Source organism: Muscardinus avellanarius (assembly GCF_963383645.1).
Source record: "Muscardinus avellanarius genome assembly, chromosome: 15".
NCBI classification, from domain to species: Eukaryota; Metazoa; Chordata; class Mammalia; order Rodentia; family Gliridae; genus Muscardinus; species Muscardinus avellanarius.
Window position 1 is genome coordinate 48,189,194 of NC_137801.1, and position 10,082 is coordinate 48,199,275.

Below are 10,082 nucleotides of genomic sequence, written 5' to 3' on the forward strand. Positions count from 1 at the left end.
TATCATATATTTATATATTTATTTTTCAGGAAAAAAAATCTATTCTAATATGGAATAGGGACTCCAGATACCCAAAACAATCTTGAAAAAGAACAAAGCTAGAAGATATATATTTTCTGATTTCAAACCATATAAAGTTACAATAATTGAAACAGTGTAGTACTATTCTAAAGGCAGATATATAAACCACTGGAGTTAAATAAAAGCCTAGAGCTAAATTCTTCCCTATATTGTCAAGTTATTTTTGACAAGGTTTCCATGAACATTTGGTGGGGGAAATAATAATCTTTTAACTAAATATTGTTGAAACATAATAATTACATGGAAAAGAATAAAGTTGGACCCTTACCTAATCCCATATACAAATATTAACTCAAAATAGATAAAAGACCTCAATATAAATCTTAAAACTATAAACTTTTAGGAGAAAATCTAGGTCATAAAACCTCACAACATTGAAATTGGCAGTGATTTCTTGGATATGATTTCAATGGCACAGGCAACAGAAGAGTATACAAACTCCCTAAAAAATAAAAAAAAATATTGTATATCCAAAGACAATGTAAACAGAGTTAAGTTACTAATAGAATGGGATAAAATATTTCCAAATGCTATATCTGAATGTATATTAATATTCCAACTAGAAATCCTAAAAATTAACAATAGAGGCAAACAATACCATTTAGAGATAGGTAAAAGACTAACATAAGACATAAGTAATGAATCTCCACAGATAACCAATCTTAGTTGACTGTTGGATGGAAACTCTTGTTTCTCTGGTTCTGGTGTGTGTTACCTATTTCTTCTTTGTAGTTAATCTCTTTGAGTATTTTCTCTAGCGCTGGTTTTGAAGACATAAATTCCTTCAGTTTCTGTTTGTCATGGAAGCTTCTTATTTCTCCATCTAATTTGATAGAAAGTTTTGCTGGGTAGGAAATTTTTGGCTGGAAGTTGTTTTCTTTCAGAGTTTGGAATATGTTACTCCAAGCCCTTCTGGCTCTCATGACTTGGTTTGGGAGGTCTGTAGTGATTCTAATCGGTTTGCCTCTGAATGCCACTTGGCCCTTTGTTTTTGTTGCCTTTAAGATTCTCTGCTTGGCTTCCACATTGGTCATTTTGACAATGATGTGGCGTGGGGATCCTCTTCTCCGATCCTGTCTAAAGGGAGTTCTATAAGTTTCCTGGACCTGTGTATCAATCTCTTGCTCTATGTTTGGAAAATTTTCTGCTATTACTTCCTTGAAGAGATTGTTGATCCCTTTGGTTTCACTTTCTTTTCCCTCCTCTATTCCAATTATTCTTAGGTTAGCTCTCTTAAAATGGGCCCATATTTCTTCAATATCAGATTCCTGCTGTTGGATATTTTTTCCTAGATTAGAAACTATGCGTTCATTTTTGGAATGAGCATCTTCTAAGAGCGAGATTCTGTTCTCCATGTGTTCTAATCGGTTGTTTGTGCTTTGAATTGAGGCCTTTACTTCATTAATTGCATCCTTTATCTCTTTTTGGCTCTCTCTGAGTTCTTTTCAAAGCACCTCTATTATTTCTACAGTTATTTTCCTGATTTGATCTTCTAGAAATCTCTGATTTTCTGTTTTATCGGGTTCTGATGTTGTGGGGTTGTGGGCATTCATTGCTCCAGTATTATTCCTCTTTCCCATGATTTCGGAAGTTTGTGCCTTCTCTGGGTTCTTCCCTTGGGTCACTATGACTTCACTTAAGGTGTTCTGGATCTCGAGTCAGTAGTATCTCAGATCCCACTACTCCTTTACTGGGTTGTATCACAGAGTCTCCGACCCAGAGAGTCGATAGAGGCTGCTTTAGACCATGGGGGGTGCCAGGTTGCACGTTCTCCTATGGTGTGATATCTCTGCCACCGCCCCTCCCCCACTGGGTCAAGTCCCAGGGAGTACAGTACTGGGATTTCTCCTCTGTGGCCCGCAATTTGACTCACTGTTCTTGAGTACGCAGATGTAGCTGTACTGGATTCGGTGAATTCTCTGCTGCTGCCACCGGTGGCAATATGGCGCCGCTGCTACACCCTCGGCCGTGAAGCTGGCGTATTTCTTCTTGGTTTTGATTTCCACTCTGAATCCCTGCAGCGTGTGCTGAGCTCAGCCACTGGGAGCTTTAGATTTTACCTGCGGCGAGAAATCCCGCCTGGCTGTTCCGCAGCGGCTCACCTCGGCTTGCTGTAGCTGTCCGGTGAACTCGCTGCCGCCGCCGGCAATATGGCGCTGCTGCCGCGTCCTCGGGCGTGAGGCCGGTGTATCTCCTCTGTGGCTCTGAGCTCTGTTCTCATTCCACTTTCTCTCTGGAGCCTGGTGATTTTTTTGTTTCTCTGGTGATGGTGTTTTCTGGCTATGAAAGGTGCTGATTTTGTGGTAATGAAGATTGGTTGTTAGCGGGGCTCTTAAGCCCCGCTTTTCCCGGTCGCCATCTTCCCGGAAGTCCTTGGTGGTCAGTCATTTTGGATTATAGCTGTGAGAATGTCAACTGAGACAACTTTGGTTTTGTTTTTAAACAGGGTCTTGCTAGATTGCTGAGTCTCACTACATTGATAAAGCTGTCCTTAGACTTGCTGCAATCCTCCTGACCCAGCCTCACAAGTACTGGGATTACAGACATGTGCCACCATGCCCACCTTATTAAAATATCTTTAAACTGTGAAAGAAAATACAAAGTAGCATTTTAAGCTTTCTTTAATTTGAATTTCTTTTATTCCAAACAAGGTTGTATGATTTATTTTTTCCAATCTTGTGAATTATATCTTGTATTTTATGGTTACCCTGGTGTACTTTTTCTTATAAATCTGAATGTAAAATTTCAGATTAAAGATATGAATCTTTTATAACCTTTGGTTAAAATTTTTCCTATCTATTTATATTAGTTTTTTTCTTTACTATAAAAAATTTACCCAGGCATGGTGGTGCATGCTTAAAATCCCAGTGTTTGGGAGGCTGAGACAGGAGGATCTCACAGGTTCGAAACCAGCCTTAGCTACTTAGTGAGTCTCTGCAACTTAGTGAGACCCTGTTTCCAAATATAGTATAAAATAAGTCTGGGAGTATAGCCCGAAGGTAGAAATGCCCCTGGGTTTCACCCCCATTATCACAAAAAAATTAATTAATTTTTACATTCACATATGTTGTTGTTTTTTATTTTTATTTTTTATTTTTATTTTTTGGTGGTACTGGGGCTCCTGGAAGCCCGTCTGCCTCTGGGCTATACTCCCAGACCCATTTTTATACTTATTTATTTGGAAACAGGGTCTCAAGCCAGCACAGCTGGCTTCGAACTTGCACAATCCTCCTGTCTCCACATATGTTGGGTTTTTTTTTCCATTTCTGTCTATTCCTGAAAAGCTAACAGAGTTCACAATATTCCTTTGACATGCACTACTATTTTCTTCTAGTTTTTCTAGAAGATATAATGAGGTGTTTTAATTTGTTTTGTTTATATTTAACTCAAATCCATCTGGAGTTTATTTTTGTATATACTATAAAATGTACACTTCTTAAAGTTTTTCTTCAGTTTACTCATGTTTGATTAAAAACAGTTGACAGTAAGTTAATATTAAAATTCTTACATTTCTAGAGCTTACTAAAGATCACTGACAAATCACCACCAAAAACAAAAGGCAAATAATGATATACCTGATGCTATAAACTGAGATGTTGTCCTTCTTTTTTCATACTAATAAAAGAGACTAGGACCTCTAGAAGATTGGAGTACTCCCTAGCCCTAGGGTCTGAATCATAATTTTCTTTTCTGTGACTAGTTTAGTCCTGGATTTGCCTCACCATGTTAGTCAATGACATGTAATAAAAGAAAGATCTGGGAGCCTCTGGGAATCATTTTTCTCACTGAAGAGAAAGAGACCTACAAAAAAAAAATATCCTCTTCCATCAAAATTGTGACCTGCATGTGATACCTAGAACACATTGGGTACCTTGAAACTCTTAGGGAAAAAGTCAGGGCACAAATGCTAAGTACATCAGAGAAAATGCCAATACATGGGTCCTAGATAGTTCTGTTGATCTATGAAATTAGCCAATACCAGAAAACATTTCTGTGAGAGAATATATATTCCCATTATTAGGCCACTCTGTTTGTTTATTACATTTCTGGGGATCAAACCCATGGCCATGCACAGCCAAGTGCTCTACCACTGCCTATACCCCCAGCCATAAGTCACTTTTGATATCTTTTCCATTATTTTCAGGTAAAAGTATCTTAAGTTTTAAAACTTTTTTGATATTTCTCCCCTTGCTCATATTCATCTCTTTCAAACCACTATGAAATGATGGAGAAGGTTTAGTGCCTGGTTCCTTACTTGTAAAAGGTAAAAGTCTAGATCATATCTAGGAGATTATTCTGTGAAACCCACTGTTAGCATGAGACTATTTTTTACTGCCCCAGCACTCTTGATAACTTTGTCTTTCTCTCAGTTTCAAATGCCTTTGTGCTCATGGTACTTTGTCTTCTTGATTTATTACAAAACATCTGTCAAAACCCCTAGTACTTACAAGCTACAACTTTCAGGAGGATAAACTATAGTGAAGGAAAAATGCCATTTTCCACTTCTATTAAGTGCAGTTCTCTACATACTTCCCTTATCAGCAGCAATATAATAAAAACTGAGCAGTCTGCTAACAAGATTTTGATAGTGAAGGTCTTAAGTTGCCATGTTCTTCAGATCCTATGCAGAGGAACAAGGGCTGCCTCTATGAACCACCATTTCAGTAATGACTATAGTTATTAAAAGCTGGGCATGGTGATGCATGCCTGTTAACACCAATCCTTTGGAGGCTGAAACAGGAGAATAATATGTCCAAGGTCACTAGCAACTTAATGAGGCCCTCAGTGACCGGGCGTGGTGGCGCACGCTTGTAATCCCCGTGCTTGGGAGGCGGAGACAGGAGGATCATGCAGGTTCAAAGCCAGCCGCGTGCACTGGCTTAGGAGACCCTGTTTCCAAATAAAAACCTATAAAAAATAGGTCTGGGAGTGTAGAGCGGAGGTAAAAGGGCTTCCAGGAACCCCAGTACCACCAAAAAAAAAAAAAAAAAAAATTAGGCCCTCAGTGACTTAGTGAGACCCTGACTCAAAATAGAAAATAAAAAGCCGGGCGTGGTGGCGCACGCTTGTAATCCCCGCGCTTGGGAGGCGGAGACAGGAGGATCGCGCAGGTTCGTAGCCAGCCACGCTGGTTTAAGAGACCCTGTTTCAAAAATATAAAATAGGTCTGGGAGTGTAGCCCGGAGGTAGAAGGGCTTCCAGGAACCCTAGTACCACCAAAAAGAAAAAGAAAAGAAAAGAAAAGAAAATAGGGCTGTGAGTGGAGCTCAGAGGTAGAATGCCCTGGATTCAACCTCCAGTATCACTAAATAAATAAATAAATAAATAAATAAATAAATAAATAAATAAATAAATATTAAACAACTTAAGATTAAGTGAAAAATTCAAGCAGATCAAATGTTTGGTCTACAACAATAGTATTTCATCCTGATTCCCACAGAATCCTAGGAATTCCACAGAGTTACTTCAAGTAAAGGTGGGAGGAATTGAGCAAGTAGAATTGAGTTCTGGTCTTCTCTTCAAATGAAAAGCTCTTTTTTTATTTGTACAGAATATTCAATTTGAAGAAAAGACTTTAAGTTGACACTTTGTATTTCGAATCATCCAGATGTGTATAGTCACATAAAGAATAAAATTTAAACAACATTTGCAACAAGATAGTCCAATCACAAAAAAGACAAGACAGAAGATATATTCTCCATCATTATCTTCTTTATATTTTTCTACTTCTTATTTTAGTATAATAATCTAAATTATTAGTGTTTTCCATGTGAGAACTGGAAAAGATTTTTTAAAAGTTAGCATTGTATTTTTGCTCTGTATCTGTTCTTGATGTATGTTAGAGGGGGTGAGCAATAAAGAGGAAGGGGCTGGTTCTAACTGTCCCATGTTAATATAAAAACCTAATAGCACAAATTCCTGGCATAGCTCTCACATTGGCACACACAGGCTACTTCTATTTATCTCTAGGTTTAGAGTCCATGACCTCATCTGAAGTATGATTTTTAATAATTCATTCCATTTCAGGACCCATTAAAATGTCAGAACTACCATAGGGCTTATAAATGCTTCATAACCTCTAATATCTTCAAAATAATATTGCATTATTGATGGAATCCTAGTCCCCAATCACTTTGCTTTCATTAGACAAAACCAATCTAGCGTGATTTTTTTTTTCACTCAGAACAAATTCCTCCTCTTACAATAGGATACTTTGTCCCTGGGCCTCACAGGATTCTTGCCACGTGTTCTTTGGGATCTTCTCTTGTTTCAGACTATGAAGATTGACTTATGAGGCCAGCTTATTGCAAAGAAGAAAGTAGTACACTGATATGATTATGAGGTTGCCTGAGTGAGCCAGCAAAGAGATCCTATGAGAGTGAGGATCTGGGCAATAGGAAATTCACAGCTAGCGGAAACAGTTGCTTCTTTGGATACATAAGGCTTTCTACTCTAGGAAAGCCTGGGAGGGTTTAAGCACACAAACTCAAGGTCAGATGTCTTTTCAATGAAACATAAGAGCCAGGTGTAGTGGCACATACATTTAATCCCAGTACTTGGGAGGCTGAGACAGAAGGATCAAGGCCAGCCTTAGCAACTTAGCAAGACCCTCAGCAACTTAGTGAGACTCTGTTTCAAAATAAAAAAGGGTTGGGAGTGTAGCTCAGAAGTAGAATGCCTCTGGGTTAGATTCCCAGTACCAAAAATAAAAAAGAAGAGCATGAGTGCAAAAACAATATTATTTTGAGTATCAATAAGCCAATAAACACACACATACACACACATATCCACACACATATATACATACACACACATACACTTACATACACATACACACACACAGTAAAAACAAAAAATACTATCCAAAGTGTGAGAACTCTCCCTAAAATAGGACTGGCAAATAAAATGAGGAATTCCCAGTTAAATTTGAATTTCAGATGAACAAATATATTTTACTAAAAATATGTCCCAAATACTGCATAGGACATACTTATACTATAAAATTATCCATTGTTAATTTGCTATTTAAATATAACTTGTCTTCTAGCATTTTTTTAAATCCAGCTACCTTTATTATTATTTTAAAAAATAATTGGTGGCACACACTTGTAATCCCAGCATTTGGGAGGCTAAGACAGGAGGATCGTGGTTCTTGGATAATCTCAGCTACTTAGTGAGGCCCTGTGCAACTCAATGATACCCTGTTTCTAAATAAAGAATAAAAAATAGGGTTAGGGTGTAGCACAGAGGTAGAATGCCCCTGGGGTTCAATACCCAGCACCACAAAGAAATAATAATTTCAGAAAAATAGATTCTTACACAAAGAAGAAATACATGTTCAGAGCTCCCAAGTTATGAGTAAGGTGGATTCTCACCCTTCTTTGCTGTGCTGGGAGAAGAGAACAAGGTAGGGGATAATTAATCCAATTTTTTTCTTAACTGTTTTCACCTATGCAGTCAGCTTTTCAAGTAAAGTTTCTATTCCTTTGCTGGTGTTTTTGAGGGTTTTTTTCCAATATGGAAATCAGGCTTTTCAGCCCAGCTTTGGCTTTTTTTTTTTTTTTTGCAACTTCTTTGTCAGATATCTAAAGAGGGCTGGAATGAATAATGGTGCCTTGATTGACACTAGCCCAGGACTTCTGGTTGTTTATACCAACATGCTCCACAAGTGTTTTTGCAAAGCATCCTTCTTTTCCATTTTATTTCATCTCTTTATCTTGCTCTATTAACCACTTCAGAACTCGATGCCCTGCAGGATGTTCTGCAACATGAAGCTCTCTGTCCTTGCCACCAGGATATAGTTCTGCTGCTGCCAAGTTGGCAATGATGTCCCTGGCAGGCTGAACATCTTCAATGGCAGATCCCAGAAGGTAGGATACCAACACACATGCAGACTTATTCAGCACCACCTCTTGAGTATGTCCTTGATATTGCTTAACAAAACTGGAGAAATGGATTCTAAGAGCTTAGGGCAGTGGATCTCTATATCTTTCTTACTGTGCATTTCTGTCTCCTTTTTGTGGAACCTTAATGATTTCTTGTATTGTCTGTAGAGGATCTCTGGGACTCAATAAATACAACAGGGCTTTCCTTTCATATTTGTCATTTACTATGTTAGGCAAGGAACTGATTATTTCTGATATGACTATCTGCTTCACAAACTTAGTGTCATTGATACAGTCAAATGCTCTCAGTAAAACAAAATGAGAGTACTGGCCATTAGCCACCTTTTTAACGCAAGTCTTCATTGTTTTCACAATCACTTTTCTGTCTTGGGAGTACCATGCCACAGGCATGATGACTCTGGCCCCATCACGCATGTTTGCAAGGTATACCACTTCTTCTTGGATGGCTTCAATCAGTTCTGATCTGAGTTTGGGGGTACATTGTTTAAAAAAATTCAAGAATACTTTATGGACCAATGAGTGCTTAATCACAGCTTCATTTTGGACCATTACAGTTATAGTCTGTTTCATTTCATCTCTAATGAGCTTTAGTTCTTCTGGCTGTACCTCTAACACTTTGCCCAGATCTGCTGGGAGATCTGCTGACTTGTAAAGATGAAATGTATTCTGATAGAGCTCCTCTGTTGGCATGTTCCTCTATTCCAAAATGGCTTTGTCAATGTATGCATCCTCCATGATAGCTGATGATTCTGCATGCCACACTATCCTCCTCACCTGTCCTTTAAAACTGATGATCTCTATGGTTTACTTCCATACATGAGAAAGTTCTTAACAATATTGCTGGAATACTTGGCTTTACTTAATTCAAATAAATCACCTTGCAACTCATCAAAAGCCTGTTTAATCTGTTTGTTACCATGCTGAATGTAGCACTGGATCACACAAGTTGAATCATGTGCAAATGCAATAGTTTTAATTTTCTCTTGAATCAGCTTTTGTAAGTCACTCATCAACTTCACTCTTTTTTCTTTTTTTTTCTCCTTAAGAGCTTCCAGATATGCTTTGCTAGAACAATATCATAGTTAGTTTGTAACTGAGCTGCCTGCTTTGCTTCAATTCCTTATTATTTTTTAAGTCATCCTATTTGGGTCTCTTGGCTGCTAATTCCTCTCTTTCACTGTTTGGTGGGAATTTTCTCTTCTTGTTGAATTTATTTGTCTGCTGCAATTTGTAATTTGGTCCTTTGTACCCTTGTTACTTATTCTTAAATTGTTTCACACCCTTTTGCCAGATTTTCTGGCACTTTTCTCAGATTTCTTATATATTTTAGATTCACCTTCTTTAACAACTTTCCTTGGGAACATCTTTGAAGAACTAGAATCACTGTTTTTATCAAATCTCTTCTTTTCTTCTGATGCCTTTGTACTCTTCCCTGTGAATATTTTTCTTTCCTTTTGACTTTCATCATAGTAACTCCCACACATGGGAACCCTGGGGGCACACTGAACCAATCAACTACCTTTTTCAAAGGAATTTTTTTTCTTTTTGTGGTAGTGGGGATGAAACTCAGGAGCATTCTACCTCCGAGCCACACCTCAACTCTATTTTTTAGTCTTTATTTTGAAACAGGATTTCACTGAGTTTCAAAGGACCTCACTAAGTAGCTGCAGCTGGTGGTGAACTGTGATCCTCCTGTCTCAGCTTCCCAAATGCTGGTGTTACAAGCATGCACCACCATGCCCAGCTTAAAGGTAAATCTTAATGTCTCAGACCCACACACAAAAAAAAATGCTGATGGTAAAGTTCCCTAATTCTGACTACATATTAGGATTATTTGTGGTTTCCTCAGAACACCTTTTAGAGAAGTAAATTGACCTCTGGAGTGGGGCCCAGACATTCTTTTCAGTCCCCTAGGATGCTCTAATGGGCATTCAGGATTCAGAATCACTATTCTAGAGGATAGTAAAACTCTAATGTAAAATCTCAAGAGAGGCATACCAAGGATGTCTCAAGATCTAATAGCAGAAAAATACATGTATTTTTAAAACATTTAATATAACTTTAATCCACAAAATGTGAAACATTCCCCTCTCA

At 38.0% G+C, this 10,082-nt stretch overlaps 1 pseudogene across 1 annotated transcript; it reads right to left on the reverse strand.

Moving 5' to 3' along the window:
• Positions 1-7,531: 7,531 nt before the first annotated feature.
• LOC308274361 (pumilio homolog 3-like) lies at positions 7,532-9,456 on the reverse strand (annotated as a pseudogene). Its single transcript has one exon. The product of its transcript is annotated as a pumilio homolog 3-like (transcript).
• Positions 9,457-10,082: the final 626 nt, after the last annotated feature.